Source organism: Arvicanthis niloticus, chromosome 15 (assembly GCF_011762505.2).
Source record: "Arvicanthis niloticus isolate mArvNil1 chromosome 15, mArvNil1.pat.X, whole genome shotgun sequence".
Classification (NCBI taxonomy): domain Eukaryota; kingdom Metazoa; phylum Chordata; class Mammalia; order Rodentia; family Muridae; genus Arvicanthis; species Arvicanthis niloticus.
This window is the reverse complement of record NC_047672.1, coordinates 57,640,454-57,661,075: the sequence shown is the minus strand read 5'-3', so window position 1 is coordinate 57,661,075 and position 20,622 is coordinate 57,640,454. Positions and strand designations below refer to the sequence as shown.

The 20,622-nt window shown below is 37.0% G+C and overlaps 1 protein-coding gene across 4 annotated transcripts in view; it reads left to right on the top strand.

The window, feature by feature from the left end:
- The window catches only part of Ankib1 (ankyrin repeat and IBR domain containing 1), a 102,398-nt gene that overhangs the window by 3,322 nt on the left and 78,454 nt on the right, over positions 1-20,622 (top strand). The window contains exon 2 of one of the 4 annotated variants that reach the window (XM_076913074.1): positions 13,562-13,646. The exons of 2 other annotated variants lie outside the window; for them this stretch is intronic. The gene's annotated coding sequence lies outside the window, so the exon portion shown is untranslated. Of the gene's footprint in view, positions 1-13,538; positions 13,647-20,622 lie in introns of all 4 variants that reach the window. One more of the 4 variants, XM_076913075.1, reaches the window with a different exon arrangement.

Sequence of the window (20,622 nt, the reverse complement as noted above, 5' to 3'; positions counted from 1 at the left end):
TTCTGTCTACATGCATAAGGGCATGTGTTTAACACCTGCAGTTTTATCAGTCTTTTCTATCATTCTGTGGAAGCTTCAGATGTGTGCCTTTACCCTGAAATTCTAGTGTCTGCTTTCTTAAAACAAAGCACTGATAGGCAAGCAGCACACCACCATCTTAGGAATATGTACTATGTTTAGTTTTATTCCAGACATCATTGGGCTCAGTTTCCCTATCTTCTAAGTCTTGTAAAGTATAAGCCTGCATTTTCTAGCATAACCCACATCCTAGAACTAAGAAATATTTTTTCATGCCCCCAGCCAAGTGATGCTCTCCTGACAAAAAAGATGCCTTGCCCTTCATAAAGAGCACACGGTGCCAAACCATGTCACTAGCAGGTAACATAACAAGATACAGTTGTAGAAATAAACTCTAACATCTTTTATCAACCCTTCACTTTGCTGGCCTTAATGTCATTGAGACTCCTTCCTAAAATAACCACTTTTGATGATTACCAGTTACTGTTTGTGTCCCTTTGCATGTAGTAGTTGATACCTTATTGAGAGCTGCTTCTCTTTTCTCATTTGTATTAGCTAAAGTAGAGATTAAGTGGCTTTGACTTTCTGTGAGGTGTTGTAAATTGTTACTGTTTTCACTATTGTGCTATTTCCGTTCCTCAGGTTAGCCATGGGGAACATCTTTAAACTGGCTGCCACACCCGTTTATCACAGTCCTATCTGCCTCACCGTGCATTTCCTTTCCGGCAGAATAAACTGTTCCTGATTCATCTTGTGCTTTGCTTGCTCTACCCCTGAAATCAGTCGTTTCTACAAAGAGCCTTGCTTTTGATAGATATTTGTAACAAAAATTTGGGAGCTTATGCTCATTGCCACTGGAGTATGAGTGCTTCCAATTCCTTTTGCTCTAGGTGACTAGGATAGATGAATTGTATATGCATACATATGCAATACACTCACATACATACCCACTGTTTTTAGTTATTTTCCAGACTAGCCTTAAATTTACTCTATAGCCAAGGCTGAGATATCCTAACTTCACAAAACAACCAACCAACAAATTAGAGGCTATTTCCTGTGTAGTGAGAAATCAGATGTAGACTGTCTGGGGCAGTATGGTGTCTCCGCAGTGCTGTCATTTGTCTTTCTCTTTAGTCAGCTTATTGCCTTGTGGTCTTAGGATGACATTCAGGCTAAGTAGTAATTTCTTTCTATTTCTTCTCTCTACTTCTAGGCCTCTGCTTGTCATATCAGTATCATATCTAGTAATCTCTAGAATTGAGCCAAGACAAAAGAGTCCTGCACTCTTCACACCCCCATTTTGAATTATTTTTATTCTCTTTTAGAAAATAATGCAGATTTGGCTTCATATGACATGAATTTATATTTAGTTTAAAAACTTAGAACTTTACAATATCTCTCTCTCTCTTCTCTCTCTCTCTCTCTCTCTCTCTCTCTCTCTCTCTCTCTCTCTCGTTTATCAAGATAAGGTTTCTCTGTGTACTATAATCCTGGCTGTCCTGGACTCACTTTGTAGACCAGGTTGGCCTCAAGCTCACAGATCTACCTGCCTCTGCCTCCCTGAGTGTTGGGATTAAAGGTGTGCACCACCCTGCCTGGCCCCACCTCTATAATTGCTTGAGTTGCCATGCTTAAAAGGTTTTCATGCCCTCCTCCACTAAGTTATTTCAAACAGAAAGGTAAATATGATTGATTATATTATCAAATTGGAAGCTGATGTCTTAGGGAACATAGAAATTTATCATTGTACACAACAGTGTTTACATTTTTAAATATAAGTATAATATTTTGTGCATTTAAAACTGAACAAGGCTCAGGGCAGAGTGCTAGCCTAGCAAGTGCAGAGCCCTGAGTTTAACCTCTAGCACCAGTGAAGACAGTGAACCAACCTTGTCTGTGATGTGGTTCTTGTTCTCAGGGAATTTACCACATAACCAGGAAAGCAGATAAATGCTGAATTACAGTTTCAGGTGGTAAGCTCAGCATATGACCAAGTTAGACATTGTGTAACTTAGTAAAAGGTTGGGGAGCTATGATCCAGCTACCTCACAATGAAAATGGCCTTTAAGTGCTGGCTTTTGCAGGGAATTTTCTTTATGGCAGGGGCCTTTATAATATTCTAAAATAGAACTGTGCAAAATTATGTTGTCTGGTAAAGTTAATCTGGTTATAACACAATTAGGAATGTGATCTAAAAAGAATGGAAATTCATCTAATATATTAAATATGTTCCTGTATTAATTAAATATTAAATGTTTATATAAATATATGCCTATTCTCAAGGTCTTTGTGTTTTAAAATACAGTCTATATTATATTATTATACTATTATATTATCAATAGTATAATAGTGCTATGGCTCCTGTCTTACAAAGTGAGGGCAACAAAAGCTCAAATTAGAGCTGGAGCTCAGGGCTGGTTGGATAGTGTTTACTGCCAGGCCTCCCAACTTGAGATCATTCCTCAGGAATTACATGGTAGAAAGAGAGGACCACTCCCCAAAGTTGTCATTTGATAGTGCATATAACCTCAAAGTGCACTTGCACACATACATAAATAAATGTAATTGTAGAAGTTTTTAAAAAGACTGGAGCTCATGAAATTCCATATTCTTTCCATGTATTCTTCACTGCCTTCCCCTTGACCTACTGTCTGTATGTTACTTCTACCTCAGAAATCTTGTAAAATATGATTAGAATACAATTAAAATAGTTTCCAGTTGGGGACAGAAAGTATCAACCAACTTCACTCTTTGATTTTCTACAGGCACTCTCTGTGTGGGATGGAGTATCAGGAAGATAACTGTTGGGCAGAAAATTGCCACATTATATGACTGAAGCAGTTATTGTGAACATGCTGAGATTAGTTCCTGAGAAACTTAGTATTGAACTGATAAGATAGTAGAAGACAAGATACTAGCCTGGTGTGCCATGCCACTGGACAGTTGAGTAGCATTTATTAATGTTAAGATTCTTCTTTCCCCTGCCATAGTCAATGTTCAGAATGAGGAGTAAGAAAAGGGAGTGTACTATTGCCAATAAGTGAGGATTAGTAGATTCCCCAAAGCAATTGTATAAATAAAGATTATTTCTCTTCCTAACTTAAATATACCAAATCATTTGAGTAGAATATTATTTAGGCTCAGGTTCTCCCTACTTCTGAAAAGAGGTGTGCTTGCTGTGCGACTAATGTGCGCACATGAAGCTTCTACTCCAGACTGGACTTGATGTGCTGTCCATGTGTTAAGAAAGGAGGGTAAAGGTTTTAGAGTGATAATTTGATATAATGTAATGATGAGAAGCAGGGCAACTCAGGAAGTAGGAATACCAGATGTTTCTTAAACATACTTAAGACTGTACTTAAAAACTCCATTTGTTAAGTATCAGATATATAAGATAAGAGAAGGTGGAAAATAAGATTCCAATGTTCAAGAATTATATAATCCAATAATATTTTTCATCTGACTCCTTGAGAAAATAGCCTTAAGGCTCTAAGCTAGAATTCTCCAAGTTGGCATGTATTAGAGTCATATAGACAGTTTGATAATGTACAGATTACTGGGCTCCACTTGTAAAGTTTCTGATTCTGGGCATCAGGGTAGGGGCCGCAAAGTTCTTTTCTAACAAGTTTCTAGTTCCTTCTAGGATTTCTGTTATCTAGTGTATGAAGTTAAATTATTTCTCCCCATGCCTCTAGAGGATTACTGGTTATATATAATCTCTTGGAGTATTTAAGAAAGTTCTCAAGTTTTGTGCTTTAGTTGAGGAACTCTGATTAGTATAATTTTATTTTTTAAAGATTTACTTACTTCTTTTATGTGTATGCATGCTCTATCTGCATGTATACATGCACATTTCAAGAGGGCATCAGATCACATCATAGATGGTCGTGAGCCACCATTTAGTTGCTAGGAATTGAAATCAGTACCTCTGGAAGAGCAGCCAGTGCTCTTAACCGCTAAGCCATCTCTCCAGTCCCTTATTTTATTTTTAAAATGATTTTTAAATCTACGCATGTGTGCAACTACTCATAGAGACAAGAAGAGAAGATCAAATCCCCTGGACCTAGAGTTATTTGTGGTTGTGAGCTGCCCAGTGTGAGTGCTGACAACCGAACCTAGGCCCTCTGTAAGAAAAGTATTCTTGGTGAAACTGCTCAAGTAGGCTCTATAACTCTGTTCCATTTCTATAAGCGACTCAGAAGAAGACCTTTTCATTTGAGCAGATGTTTCCTGTTGCTAGAGAGAAGCAGCCTGTTTCCATCCTGGAGTGATCTGTCTGTAAGGTTTCACTGTTCCTGCATGGTGACAGTGAGAACAGACTGAGGTGTGAAACAGGGCTTTGTAAAGACTGACAGTAAAATACTCTATTGAAAGGGAGTGAGACTGGTTAGGAAACTATAGGAATATTCTACCTTTTATTGGCAGTTTTAGACACATAGTCTTTATGTGAGTAATATGTGTACTTAGAGCTAAGTAGGAAAAGTAAAAGAGTCAGGTACAGAATGAAGGCTACGCTGGACTTTTCTCTTGGTCTTTGTTGTTATTGTGCGGACCCAAGTGAGAAGCCACTGTTCTTTTAGGAAGCAATTTCTTTACCTGTTATACATTGACATAGAGGATTAATGTAGTCTCTTGTGTAAGACACGCTGGAGTGAAAGTGAGAGAGTACAGGTCCATTCACTTGGGAGAGTCATTTGTCTGTTTGCCAGAATATGACTTAAAGAGACCCATCCATTTAGTATATATTGACTTTTAGATCTAGATAGCATCAATTACACATTAAGGATCGTTTTTTAAATATAGCACATACCATGATGGTTACTTGTAACCAGTGTTCCATTTGTAACTTGAAACTTAAATTGACTTTGTTTTGATGCTTTTTGTACTTTCCTTATTCATACCCTTTACTACTTCCACTTGGGTCGCATATATCTCTGTCTCCATAATTGATTTTCTGGTTCTATTTAACATGTGTATTAAATAATGAATATCATTCATTAGACAGTAAGAGAAGATCATAGCTTTTTAAATTGGAAAACTGTATGGAAAGTAAGACACTTTATATAATATTTTTATAAGAACAATTTAATTCTATCTATACATTGTGAATTGGGAAATATTATCTTTAGTCTGGACTTTTGTGTCTTGTATATGTGTTTGTTTATGTACTATGTAATAAGTGTCTTGGCTCTCACACTTCTCATTCACTGTACTGCCTACAGTCTTCCACCTTCATAACTCCATCCTTCCAGGTGCATGACAAAGCTATGGAGTCATCACTTTTCCACTCTTACTCCACTTTCAAGGTGTTGGCAAATTCTGTCTGTTCTTACTTGCAGAATCCATCCCGAGTTGGAATAAATGCTCACTCCCACCACTCCTGCTACTTCCCTCTGCTAAGCTGCTTCCCATCAGCTTTCACTTGGATTACTACAGCAGTTTAGAAATGGTCTCCTGCTTCTTGTTTTTTTCTCCTACCTCCATTAGTTTTCCCATCAGTCTGCCAGCCAGGTTCAATGTAACAGGTCATTTCCCTCCCTGCAAAAAGCTTTCAGTGGCTTTCCTTTTCACCCAGAATAAAAATGAAGTAATTTAAGGTAATCTTCCAAGAACTTAGCTGCTCCTGTTAGTTCTCTGACTTCCCAACTCCTCTTCTTAGCACAGTCTGGCCGCCTTTTTGTACTTGAGCATCCAAGGTTGTTCTTTTTACCTGGAAGATCCTTGCTTGCAGATGGTGCATGACTCTGTCTTTTAGCTCTTTACTCAGGTGTCGCTTGGTAAAGTCTTCCCTGTACTCTTGTAACTATTGCAGCATCCTTCCTTTCCTGGTTTGATAGCTTGGAAATGACACTTATGTTACTGTATGTAAATGGTAAACGCATGGGTCTGTGATTCGGTTTGTTTTATTCTATGGGATTTCCCTGTATGTAGGCACATGGTAGATGGTCTAAAAGTACTTTGTCCACATGAGTTTATTTATCTAAAAATGTATATCTTTCTTCCAAGAAGCAAACCTGAAAATCACATCTAAATCTTTACTTTGTTCTGTTTTTCTTATTTAAAAAATCATTTTGTCCTATGCCTTTCTTTTGTTTGTATTTGAAATTACTGATTGGGGGTGGGGAGAGCAACATTTTCCCCTGGTATAAATTGTAGTTCCTAACTTTATGAGTTTTGGGGGAAATAACTAAACATCTTTTCATCCCTTGTGACATATATGCATTTTTTATTGTTTTCATTGACTACAGTGCTTTCTAACATTCATAGTAAGATGCTGACATACATCTTGCTTCTAGGAGATACAATAATGCCATAGCTTTTTTACGGGGGGGTGGATCATATTTTCAAGAAAAATCAATACTGATTTCCACCTTTTTTAACCTGAATTGAAAGTTTTGTGGCAGCGAACCGGCAGTGGCGCAGCCCATAAGGCGTCCGCCTGCAGAGGGCGCGGGTCCCTCCTCTCTTTTTCTTTCTTTCTTTCTTTCTTTCTTTCTTTCTTTCTTTCTTTCTTTCTTTCTTTCTTTCTCTCTCTCTCTCTCTTTCTCTCTCTCTCTCTCTCTCTCTCTCTCTCTCTCTCTCTCTCTCTCTTTCTCTCTGTCTCTGTCTCTGTCTCTGTCTCTGTTTTCTCTGTTTGAATCCCGCATGCTCCCGCCCGTCTCCTCCCGCGTCTCGTGGGAAAGTTTTGTGGCTATAGTAGTTGAGCCTTTCTTAGACTTTAGTTTATGTAGCCACTGTTTCTTAGCTTCCTTACTTGGAGCAGTTGTGTTCTACAGAAGATGTGGTCCCTGTGGTCCCTTAATTCAGTTCCTTTTGGCCCAATAAGTCTTGAAATTTGTGTACGTGATACAAACATGATAGTTGCTTTAGAGTTTTCAAGTAATCTGTCAGACTGTATTTTGAATTACATAGCCTGACTTTTCAATTTGAAAGTGTCACTGTAACACTTAAGGTCACCTTGCTCCATCTCTTCAAGATATAGAGTAGCACCAGTGTATTGAGACTCAAATCTTCATAATTTGGTTAATCATAACAGGCTATTATATTCATGTACAACCCTTAATACCTCATTAAGATGTATGGGATATAAAATTAAACCCCAAACTAAGTAGACGTAGGATTCAAGTTTTGTTTCTGATACTATAGAGTTTCTAATTTGACATAGTTTAGGTCTGTGGCCTTGGTAACAGATAATTGATCTGAGGGGGGAAATTTATTATATTTGGTTCCTATAGCAATAGAATGCATTTAACACTTAAGATTTAGGATTAACAAAGATGTATGGAAATAGAAGTGAATTGGTCTAGATGCCAACCAAGATCCAAGGATCCACACATGTAGTAGACTCTAATTTAATAAATGGGGAAGCCAGGATTCAAACTGGGGTTCTCTCTAGAATTTTTTCAGGTTATCATTAAACCTTTTCAAAATAACTAGGTTTCTAAAGCCTATTTAGTATTTATTAGTTTATTGTAAAATGCAGGTGGAATTGTCTGTGAATTAAATGAGAGAAGCTATATATACCACAGAGATAGGTTTCCCATGGTAACCTTGTTATGAACCCAGGAATTTGGTTTCTAGCAGTTTACTTCTGCACATGTATTCAAGTCTGTTCAATGTTTTCATTAACATCTGAAATTTAACTCCATAATATTAAATGTATAATTTGCATGTTATTTCTTTCTATTTTCCTTTCTGTTTCTTTTCCTCCTTCCCTCTTTTTCTTCCCCCATTTTCCTTTTCCCTCTCCTCTCCCCTCCCCTAGCTCCATTCTTTTTTCATGGGTCTCACTGTTTAACTTATTGCTGGTTTCAAACTCCTGGAAGTCCAGTGCCTCAACCTACTGGATGCCAGGATTATAGCCCTGTGCTACCACTTCTAGATGTAAGTTTTATTACTGCAAAGATGAACAAAACACAACTGTTGATTTGAAATTTGCCCTTTACAGTTTTTATGTTTATGTAGTATAAATTGGCAGCCTTATACACATTTTTTTCTTATACATATTTTTTATTTAAAAATATTTACTAGCTGGGCCTAGTGGTGCATGCATTTAATTTCAGCACTCAGGGTACAAAATCAGTTGGATTCTTGTGTGTTCAAGACCAACCAGAACTAGTGAGACCCTGTTTCCAAAATAGTTCTGTTTGTTGTTGTTGTTGTGTATGTATATGACTGACACTCATGCCCTGGAGCATATGTGGAGTTGAGAAGATATCTTTGTGGAGTAGTTCTTTCCTCCCTCATTTAAATTGGCTTCAGGAATTGACCTCATCAGACTATCATGTGGAGGCCCACACACTTTTATCTCCTAAGGTGTCTCTCCAGCCCTTTGTCTATTTTTTTGTTCAGTATACTTAAGTGTCAATGATAGTCTGATCTAAGTGTTCTCCTCCTCTTTGGGAAACTATTGTTCTACTTCTGTAGAAAAAGTCCTACACACCATGCCATAATTATGATAGAGTGAATTTCCTCAGAATAGTTGAGTTGCTCTTGAGAGAGAAAGAATTTAACAGTTGCTAGGTACTTAAAAATAGAATAGGATACATTGGAGGAAGATATTTGTAGCTCCTTGTTAAGGAATATGATCATCTTGTCATCTTGTAAAATTGGTGAATTAAAAATTGAAATCACATTACAAGTGCAATCACATTGTATAGTTTTTAGATTGTGTTCCTGTCAAATTCATGTCCTGTTTCTGCAGCATACTTTCTACAGATTATAGGTATTTCCTCTCACATTAAAACTTCTTTACCTTAGTTCTTGTATAAAAAGGAGAAATAGTCCTTTTTATTAAGATAGTTTATGGCAGGGACTTTGTAAGCCACATGGCCATACTTCTAGTTATATACTCTTCCCAACTTTCAAGAATGATAAATTAGTAATTCAGTTGTCTTGTATTAAAAAATACAAAATTGATCAACAGCCCAAAACCAGATTGTTCCATCAGGGACTCAGCCCTTTCCTGTGGCATCTGGATTTGAGCCAGGCAATCCAGCTGACATCATTGATGTTTCTCATAGTTTAAGGCCCATAGAGGAGTGTCCTAAATCTGAATAGCCTCAGAGTCAGTGTTCTGGGCAATGAGTCTGTGCCTGTTTTCATTTCAGTATAGTGTACACTGAGGCTAAAACAGCCATGTGTCGGATAGTGAGTCAGGACTGGACAGTTATGACCTGTAACTTCATACTTCTAGAAATGCTAGCAACTAGCCTTTTGCAACAGCAAAGATTTTTTTTCAAGCAAAGATGAAAGGCTAGGTGCCTATGTTCCAAGTTTAAATGACAGAAGCATTCTTAAGCTCTTTTTTAAAAAAATTAATGACATTTATTTATCTATTATTGTGTGTGCATATGCACCACAGTATATATGTGGAGGTCAGAGAACAACTTAACATGAGTCCACTGTCCTCTTAGGGTCTCCAGGTTTGAATTCAGTTTGTTAGACTTGGCAGCCAGTGTTGTTACTTGCTGAGCCATCATACCTGCCTATCTTAAACTCTTAATCTTACCAATCTAGAGTCCATATCAACTCCTGCAAATATACATCAGGTTAAAAAGAACAGACCCCTAAGGGTTTCCCTCTGACATGTGTGTCCACACTCATTTACTTATGCAGACATACCCAAATAAATGAATGTAAAAAAAATACACTCCCTCCAACTTTAAAAGTGTATTGACACCTGGATATTGTCTCTCATTTTATGTTGTCTTCATTTCTTTCTGATTCCACTGGGCAAAAGTTACTGGGCTTAACTCATTTTCGTTGGAATTTTATCTGTGCATCAGCAACCAAAACAAGTTTTGGTTTTCTCTTCTGTTCAGCCTTTTCTGAATGGGAATAACATTTATGAAATTACAACTATATAACAGCTTATATCAGTTTTATCTCACATGCAGATACAGTAATCACAAATAAAAAGAATTTTGTGAAATTTTCCTTCTCTCATTGTGAATTTATTGAAATCTCTAGCAGTAAAGTTTGTACTTCTAGGTTAGCAGTTGAGCTACAGAGATGAGTGCTGGCTTAAATGTATATCCTGGTCAGGTCACAAAGGAGGTGGGGCAGTTGCTACAGCTTCATCTAGACTGCACAAACCTTTTGGTTCTGTCATTTGATTTACTCTTTTTCTCTTTTAACATTTTGTCCATTTAACAAGTGGACCCTATATGCTACTCCTGCAAGATAAACAAATCAAGCCCCACTTCAGTGATGCTCCCTCACAGCACTCAGCATGTTACTCAAAGCTGAAATTGACGACAGAAAAAAGATTCAAACAGAATTAGCAAAAAAGGCCTTGGGGTGAGTTCCACATAAGCACAAGCTTCTTGGAATCCTACCTTTGGAATGGCACAGGTATATTTAACTACTCTAGCACTGACTTGTGACAGCATATGTGAAATGAAATCTACTGGGGAAGCTCATCAGACACTCAGTATCCAAGGCTTCTACTGAAGGTCATGCCCAGAAAAAAGCAGTTATTTAGTATATGCTACATTTTAAAAGAATAATTTATGTATCTACATGCATGTGTGTATGTGTGTGCTTGCGTGTGCATGTGAGTGTGTGCATGCATGGATAGATCAGAAGACAACTTGCAGGTGTTGGCTCTTTCCTTCCATCATGTGGAAGTTGTCAGGCCTGGTGGCAAGTACCTGTGCTTGCTGAGCCATCTCTCCAGTCTACTACATTTGTTCTTTTTAATGTTCATTAAGTACATTTTAAAAAATGGCCCATTTGTTTTTATTTTTTTCTATGCATCGTTGTATCTGTGTGAGGGAGTCGGATCCCCTGGAACTGGAGTTAAAGACAGTTGTGAGCTGCCATGTGGGTGCTGGGAATTGAACCCAAGTCCTCTGGAAGAACAGCCAGTGTTCTTAAGTCCTCATATTACATTGTTTTTAATAAACAATTTAGGTACACTGAGCCACTGTAAGGAAGAAATTATTGGAATTCTGAAATTCAACAAACCAGATACCAGCAACAGGCTGACCTTAAATACAGCTGACCCAAATGTGCTATGTCAGCTTTTCTCTATTTAATATGGTAAAATGTCCTTAGACAGAGAAGGCTGAAATTGTAATTTAAACTTAATTTAACTTAATTCATTTAGGTTGAGCAGAACAATGAATAAGAAAAAGGTTCCATTGAGTGGGGTGTTTTGCACTCTGACATCTATAACAATATTAGCTTGTAAGAATATGTTAAAATGGGGGACACAACAGAGGTAATAAGACTTACTGGCTTTGAAAGAATGAGTGGGGTTGCTAGAGAAATGACTCAGGAGTTAAAAGCACTGGTTCCCCTTTCAGAGGACCTCCCCCCAAGTTGGATCCATGCACCCAATGGCAGCTCAGAATCATCCATAACTCTAGTTCTAGAGGTTGTGACACCCTCTTCTGATCTCTGTGGATGCTGCATGTTATGTGGTGTATAGACATACCCATGCTGCTAAAACACCCATACACATAAAATAAAAATGAATAAAACCTCATAAAACATTGGATGGTGGAATAAAATATTTTCCAATAAAGATAATATAAATAATTTTGTGTTAAAGCAATTCTGTTTGTTCAATATGGTTGTCATTAGAAAGGAATTCAATTTAAAAAACTATTTTGTAAACTTAATTATATATTGGTATTATTAAAGATAAGTTAAGGAGAAATTAAGGTTTCTGAAAATTCTGAGTTTTAATGTACTTTTTAAAGGTTTAAACATTTAACACTACTTCAAATTATTAAAATTAATATTTCTAAAATTAAAAAATATTTAACAACAAATTTCTAAACTTCAATATGTAGTGTTTCTTTTTATCTATTTCTTTAATTGACTATATGATGGATTTAGTGTTACAGGCTAGGAGTGCAGCTCAGTGGTAGAGTGCTTACTTAGCAAGTGTGAGCGTCTCAGCACCTTTTCCCTAAAAAAAAAAAAAAAAACCTAACAATTTACTTTGCTTTTTCCTACAGACAAATTTTATCTTTGTCTAAAATGTATCAGTTTTGAGACCTTGACTTCTCTGATCCTCACAGCACTTTCAGTTAAATATTTACATTTACTTTTTTTTTTTCCTTTTGCTTTTTCAAGCCAGGTTCTCTCTGTGTAGCATTGTCTGTCCTAGACGTCACTCTGTAGACAGGCCTCACGGAGATCTGCCTGCTGCTGTCTTCCTAGTGCTCAGATTAAAAGCATGGGCCACCACTATACAGCTATACTTATTTTAAAAATGAGAACAATATAGTATTAAAAAAATATGAAACCAAACAACACTGAATCACCAGAAGTTTAAAGTTACCAAAATCAAATGTTTGCTAATAGCACATAAATATCAGTTTGTTTAATTACAGGTTTGAAAAATAATTGATAGGGAAGATAAAACAAAGGATATTTTGAGTATTGGAAAAGTTACATAAGGCTGGGATCCTTTGAAACAATGTGCATTAATAGGGACTAGAAAGAGGAATGTTTCATACAGTCTCTGTCCACAGCTTGCCATTTCCCCGTGTGGATGTCATGCTGTTTTCCGTGTTCTTTACCAGTGTGGCTAAAAGCACCAGTCAGCTGCTGCCTCCTCAGCTGTTGTAATTTCATTTTTTTTCTAACTACAAAACTCTTTACACACTATGAAAGCTATGTCAGTCTAAATAATATCCCAAAGGAGGCAGGGTATGATTGTCTCCTTTCCTACTTACTGAAAAGATTTAGGGAATTAACATAATCAACTTTTTAATTACTACTCTGATAATACTGTTGTGTTTATGTAGTCATTTTATTTTGAATGCTACCATAATATGGTACTGAACAGCAAAGTTAATTCAAGTTCTACAGTGCTTATTATAGGGAAGTTACTTTCTTCTTTAAAAGACTTTTTCTAATTCCATTAATTTTCCTAATACTTTCTAAATATGGAGAAATTTTACTGTAGACTTTTAGAATCCATGAACTTGTAAGAAGCTAACAAGAGTGAAGTTACATTTGATTCCAAACCTAATATGCAGTTTGGCAAGCTAAACTCCAGCCTTTGCTTTTACTAACATTTCTGAATCAGAGTTTTTTACTCCCTGCTTCTGGCTTTTTGATTACCAAGTCTTAATTCCTTTTCAGTTAGTACTTGTTACTGCAATTACATGGGAAAGACCTGTGTTGATACCACCAGCTATGTAGAAAAATAACGAAAATGAAAGAAGCCTTTGTTTAGAATAAAGTTGAAAAAGAAGTTTCTTTTAACACTCAGATACCCAATAACAAAGTCTAGACTACCTGCTGTCCATCATTTTGATATAGAACATAGAGATGATGGCTTCTTTCAGGTTCACAAAAAAGAATAAAAGTAACTTCTTTGAAAGCAACAACTAACCACTAATTGTTGAAAATCCTGATAGGAAAAATATCCTGGAATATCTACTGTGTTACATGTTAAAATAAACACTCTAGGAGATGGAGAGAGTGGCTCAGTAGTTAAGAGTACTCGATGCTCCTGGAGAACCTGAGTTGAGCTCTCAATGTCTACATGGCAGCTCATAATCATCTGTACCTCCAGTTCCAGTTCCAAGGGATCCAACCCCCGACACTGGCTCTGTGGACACCGGGCATGCACGTGGTGCACAGACAGACACACAGGCAAAGTAAGTACTACCTTTGTAGTTACAAACATCTCAGAATATGGTGTTGTTTTTTTCTGTCTTACTGGTAAGGGAATTAAGATACAGAGGGAAGAGAGAAGTAATTTATAATAGACTTAGAAAAAAAATTTTTTTCTGTGCCCTTTCCACCAAACCAGGTGTCAGTAAACTGTGGTCCATTGTCCAAACTCTGTTGGCCTGTTTTTTTGTTTTTGAAATGGAGTGTCTTAATTTTTGCTTTGATGAAACACCATGACCAGAAGCCACTTGGAGAAGGTGGCTTACATATCCTTAATCACAGTTCATTGAGGGACGCCAAGACAGGAACTCTAACAGGGCAGGAACATGAAGGCAGGTTCTTATGCAGAAGCCATTAGTGGGTGTTGCTTACTGGCTTATTCCTCATTTTCTTATAGAAGCCAGAACCACCTGTCCAGCCAGGGTAGTACCACCCACAGTCGGCTAGCCCTCCCACATAGATCACTAAGGACATGATATACACACTTACCTATGGAGGCATTTTCCTCCTCCTTTCAGATGACTGTAGCTTGTTTCAAGTTGAAGGAAAACTAGCCACCACGTGGAGTCTCATAAGTTTCTACTGGCATCAGCTTACTATGTAACTGAGGCTGGCTTAGAACTCCTAATCATCTGACTTTTACCTTTCAGTGCTGAAATTACAGGCATGTGCCACGGTGCTCAGCCTCAGCCTGTTTTATAAATAACATGTTATTAGTCTTACAGCTTAGGAGCAATAGCATGACAGTGGAATGTTATAACAGAGTTATATGGTTCACAAACTCACATTTATTCCTTTTTCTTCTTACATGAAAGCCATATAAAGTGGATTCCCTGTAATCTAACAATCCAGAGTATTAACAGTAAGCCATGAATGTTTTAAAGCTAATCGTATTCAGTTTAGAAGAAAAATCTGAGAATGATTTAAAGGCCATCAATTGTATACCCATAGTTTTATTATAGTTTTTTTTTTAAAGCAATGTGTATAAGAATCTCAGTTTTCTTTTAAATATATGTACAAATATCTTATCTTGTTGTTTTACTTCTGACGAATACAAGTTAACATTTAAGCAGTATAGATGTGACATTTAAACTAAACCTGTGGTAATTGGTGTTTGCATTCCATTATAGTTCTTTGTTTGTAAAAAGATATAGCAGCTTAAAATTGTGAAATTGTTAAAGTAATGTTTCAGCTCAAGAGTTGCTTGCTGGGGCTGGCGAGATGGCTCCACAGTTATAAGCACTGGCTGCTCTTCTAAAAGACATGGGTTCAATTTCCAGCACCAACAGCTCACATCCAGTTCTAGGAGATTTTATGCCCTCTTTTGAGCCTCCACTGGTGCTGCATGCACAAGGCAAAATTATCAGTACAGCTAATTTTTTTAATTACATGTTGAAAAGTCAGACATGTATAGGGACTTGCTGTCACACGGATCAAATACAAAACCACTCAAGAGACCCTTTTCTGTAAAAAAAAACAAAGTATTATACATTTACTTACACATATGGGTACAAGTACACCATGGCATGTGTGTGGAGGTTAGAGGACAACACTTCTCTAGAGTCATTTTTGTGTGGAAATTAAACTCAGGTCATTGGGCATGGCAGCTGCCACCTTTATACCAAGCCATCTCCCTGGCTCTTGAAAGCTTTTTCCCTCCCTCCCTCCCTCCCTCCCTCCCTCCCTCCCTCCCTCTTTTTCCTTCCTTCCTTTCTTTCTTTCTTTCTTTCTTTCTTTCTTTCTTTCTTTCTTTCTTTCTTTCTTTCTTTTTCCCTTTCCCTTCTCCCTCTTGCTCCAGCCCCTGCTCACTCCAGGCTCCACTCTGTCTAGCCCTCTCCAGCCCAAAGTACACTGTAGCTGTCTTCAGACATCCATATGAGGGCATCAGATTTTATTATGGATGGTTGTGAGCCACCATGTGGCTACTGGGGTATTTGAACTCATGACCTCCTAAAGAGCAGTCAGTGCCCTTAACCTCTGAGCCATCTCACCAGCCCTCTTGAAGGCTTTCTTACTAGTCAAATTCAACTTGGTTATTTGAAGTCATTTTCTAAACCAACTACATAGATTTTATGTTACTCCAATATTTTGAAATAGCATTTTGTATTATTGTTCCCAAAATCTTTTTAAAAAACCATTTATTTTTATGTTTGTGTGTGTTGCCTGCAAGTATTGTCTGTGTGCCATTCACATGCAGGTTGATACCCATTTTTTGTCATTGTCACACACATATGTGTATGATGTATATGTATATACAAATACACATGCAACCTGCTGACTCCATTCTTGTTTATGTATATGTGGTTTGGCTCATTCCTGGGCGAGGCTAGTTCTCTTTTTCCTAGCAGCCATTAGTTGTCTGTTGTTCTTTGTTTAGGGATGGGGCCTAACAGCAATTTCCCCTTTCATGTAAGCATACTGTTGATATTGTTGTTGCAGTCATATTTATACAGCCATTTCTGGAGAGAATGTTTCACGGGACCATCTGGGACTCTGGTTCTTACAGTCTTTCTGCTTCCTCTTCCAAGATGTTCTCTGAGACAGATGCAGGAACTGGGATGTAAATTTACATACTGGGACTCTATCAAGTTGTGTTTTTCTGTGACGGTCACCATTTGCTATAAGACAGAGTTGTCTTTGCAGAAGGTTACGAGATACAACCAGGAAAAGTGGGTCTTAAAACAACAAAAGGAGTAGGAGAAAATATCAAGAACTTTTGGTGAATAAAATTTATTTTAGCTTAAAAATTCATGCTCTTACTAGGTGGTGATAGTACATGTATTCAATCCCAGCACTTGGGAGGCATGTAGAGCTCTTGAGTTCAAGGCCTATGTGGTCTATAGAGTGAATTCCAGAACAACCAAAGTTACACAGAGAAACTTTGCCTCGAAAAACAAAACAAAACCTAAAAAACTCAGTCTTTTAGGAGCAACTAGTACCTCATTAAATGACCAGCATTGTCTGATATTGATATGAAATGTGAGGCTCATAAGTACTTTTTGTGAAAAGATTGTTATTATGTTTCTCCTAATGTGTTCATGACTTTGAGTGGGTATTTGTAAGTGAGTATAGATGCCTACAAAGGCCAAAAGAGGGCCTCAGAATCCTTGGAGCTGGAGTTACAGATGATTGTGAGGCACTTGATGTGGACACCTAGAACCATTCACAAGAGCAGAAGATGCTCTAACTGCTGAGCCATCTCTTTGGTACCTAAAAATCTATTTGTAATTTTATTTGTATATATGATGTTTCTTTCTTTTTGTTTGTTTGGTTTTTGGTTTTGTTTTTGTTGTTGTTGTTTTGTTTTGTTTTTCAAGACAGGGTTTCTCTGTGTAGACCTGGCTGTCCTAGAACTCACTCTGTAGATCAGGCTGGCCTCAAACTCAGAAATCCACCTGCCTCTGCCTCCCAAGTGCTGGGACTAAAGGCGTGTGCCACCACTGCCCAGCATGTATGTGTTTTTGTATTAGTGAATACTATACATATGTGTGTCCTCGAGAAAGAAGAGGGATCCCTTATCACTGGAGCTACAAATAGCTACAATTTAGATCCTATGGAAGCGCAGTAAGTGCTCTTAACTACTGAGCTAATTCTAGCTTAAGTGCTTTCAATGAAAGATTTCATCACACACTTTCTATATATGTACTATAGAAAGTAAACAGTCATAAGCCATAAATGTTAAAAAAAAGTTTTATGATTAAATACAAATGGGAAAGATTTAACTGTATTTCAATTTCTTTGATTTTAAGAATTAATAAAATTTTATGCTACTAATAACAGCTTTCATGTAGAAAAACTGCATGCCTTACATTAGTGAGCTTTTTAAGTGTTACATGAAGAGAGATTATGTTGTATTGATCATTTGTATAAAGTAGGGAACTTTACATACTTTGTCAGGTTTAATTTTTAAAGGGGCTTTCTACAGTTAATATTTTCTAGATAAGAAAACCAAGGTTGCTGGCCGGGCGGTGGTGGTGCATGCCTTTAATCCCAGCACTTGAGAGGCAGAAGCAGGCAGATTTCTGAGTTTGAGGCCAGCCTGGTCTACAGAGTAAGTTCCAGGATAGCCAGAGCTACACAGAGGAAACCCTGTCTCGAAAAACCAAAAAAAAAAAAAAAAGAAAAAAAAAGAAAGAAAAGAAAACCAAGGTTGATATTTAAAGTCTTGCCAATTATAAACTAGTTCTATCTTAAAACTATTTTCAATCCACTATACCATACAGCATCAAGTAATTTGTATAAAAGCTATAATAAAATATGACTAATTAAAGTAAGGCTGGCTTCAAGGAAGAATTGAGAAGGTATTTGTAAGTATATGCAAATAACTGCCATTTACATAAAGGACTTCAACATCTAGTGGTCCGAAACCGATCCCCCAAGAACATGGACCGACATCTATATATACTGTATTTATATTTACCAGTTTTCCACTATTGCCTTACTTTTGTATTTTATAACTTAGGGCATGGCACTTAGTTGTCATGTATCCTTAGTCTCCACTAATCTGTAAGTGGTTGTACATACAGTCCTGCTCACTTAATTGATCTTAACACTCTTGAAGAATTTTTCACCAGTAATTTTGTAAAATGCCTCAATTCTCATTTCTCTACTTTTTCATTTGGATGGATATTAAGCATCTTTTTATGAAGAAAATATTATAGAACATGAGTATCTTTTTTAGTGTCAGATTATATCATGTTAGCATGTTATAGGAGGTGTTAACCTGGGTTATATCTCTCATGTGTGTCAATTGTAAGTTAACTTTATTCACTTAGTACTATTAGATATATTAGGGACATTATTTGAATATGTGCTAACAGCTTTCTCCTCAATCTTCTGATGACTAAAAAAAATATGTTGGTACTGTAAAAAGTAAAAGGAATGAGACTATAAGTGATATAGACGACTCCCCTTCCCCCACCTCCAAAATATAGGGCTTTCCAAATTCCCAGGACTAAGAAGTGAATTTAGCAGGTTCACAGGTTACAAGGCCAGTGTGCAAGTTGAGTTATAACTCTGTATGCTAAGAACGAGTATGGGAGGTTGTTTGTGCAGCTTTGTGTACATGTGCACATATTGTACATTTGTGTAGCAGCCGGAAGTAGATGTTGGGTATCTTTCTTGATTGCTCTCCACTTTAGTTTTTGAGATACGGTCTCACCAAATGAGCTCATTGATTCAACTTGGCATGCTAGCTGGTATAATCCAAGAATCTGCCTCTGCCTCCCAGAGTACTAGGGTTGCATATATGTATAGCCATGTTCAACTTGTACATGTACACTAGAGAGCCTTGCTCAGCAGGGATGGTACCAACTGAGCCATTTCCTCAGACCTTGGTTGTTGTTTTTTTTTTTTTAAGTACCATTTATAATAGCGCCACCAAAAGAAATGTATAAATCCATTTTATACATTTATGAAATATTACATGTCACATAGAAAATATTACTTAAAGGTTTTCATTTAAACAAAGGATGAAAGATTGCTTCAGATAACAGCAGCCATGCCTGTGAAAAGCACAAGGACATAGCTGGCAGCGCTCTCCTCAAGACTTCTGAGGATCATCTGAATGGCATGAACACAGCTTTTAATGATGTGCAGACTTTCAGGCTTATTGATCAAGTTTTAAAAATGAAGCAGCACTGAAAATAACAAAGCCACAGAAAAGCTTTTTGATGCCATTATGCCTTTCAGCATGAATAACAGTAATATTTAATGCACATTTAGAGTATTGATTTTTTAAAAGTTATCTTGTAACTATTTAAAGTACCCCCAAAATACCATTGCTTTATTCTTTTTTTCTTTCTATGTTTGATGTAACTTATTGTTCCTGCAGAACATTTTGGTAATGTTTTTATATAAATCAAAGAAATATGTTGTTAATCTAATAAACAACTTAGGACATGTTTATAATGGAGCAGCATTGTATAAAGGGTGCTAGGACCAAAACAACTGAAAGTTTTCATATTCTTAAAAGAGATACATCACAATCTTCATATCTTTTATATTTGTGTAGATAAGTATGCACAATAAACTGAATGGAGTTCTTACTAGAGTAACATAAACCAGGCACAGTGACACGCACTTGTACTCCCAGCGCTCTGGAGGTGAAACACAGAGGAGGATCACTAAGCCGGCATGGGTTTCTTAGTGAGATGCTAGCCACAGCACAACAACAACCCACTGTAGTTAAATTCTCAGAGCCATAGACAACAAAACAAATTCTTTTACTGAGAATGAATATACTACTCTGCATTCTGTTAAACAGAAGAATAAAAGAAAATCTAGGTTGTCCCTGAAAAATTCCAGAAGAATCTATAATATATGTATGTAGAGTGTGGGAGAGGATTTGCTTCTTCCACTTGAGATGAGACCATGGAGTAGTATGTCAGGCTAAAGTCTCAGCAACTCTTTTTGCAAGTGACATGACAAATTAATGTATTTATAGTTATAGACATACACAAAGTAGTTATTTAACAATGATCATCTTCAGGTAAATAAGCTGGGTTTTCTTTGTGGTTCTTTTTTAAAATCAGAGTCTCGTGTTCCACAGGATGCTGTCTACCTCACTATGCAGCAGAGTATGACCTTGAACTCCAGACTCTCTGGTCTCCTCCCAAGGGCTGCAATTACAGATGTGTGTCACCACGCCTGCTGTTTTAGGGGCTGGGAATCAAACCTGTGACTTAGTGCATGATTTACAAGCATGCTGCCACCCAGCTACATTCTTAGGCTCTGGGTTTTGTTTTGTTTCTATTTGGGGAAAAGTCAACATTCATATTTTTAAAAATTACTATAGATATATTTGTATATTTAAACTTTAAAAACCAGTAACAGAAACATTAGTAAACACCTAATTTGTGGCCTCATTGAAGATAATGATGAAGCAGAACATGGAGTTCTGTACTAAGTACATAATTCATGTCTCTGAAATAGGCTTGGCTAATATCATACCCTGATAGT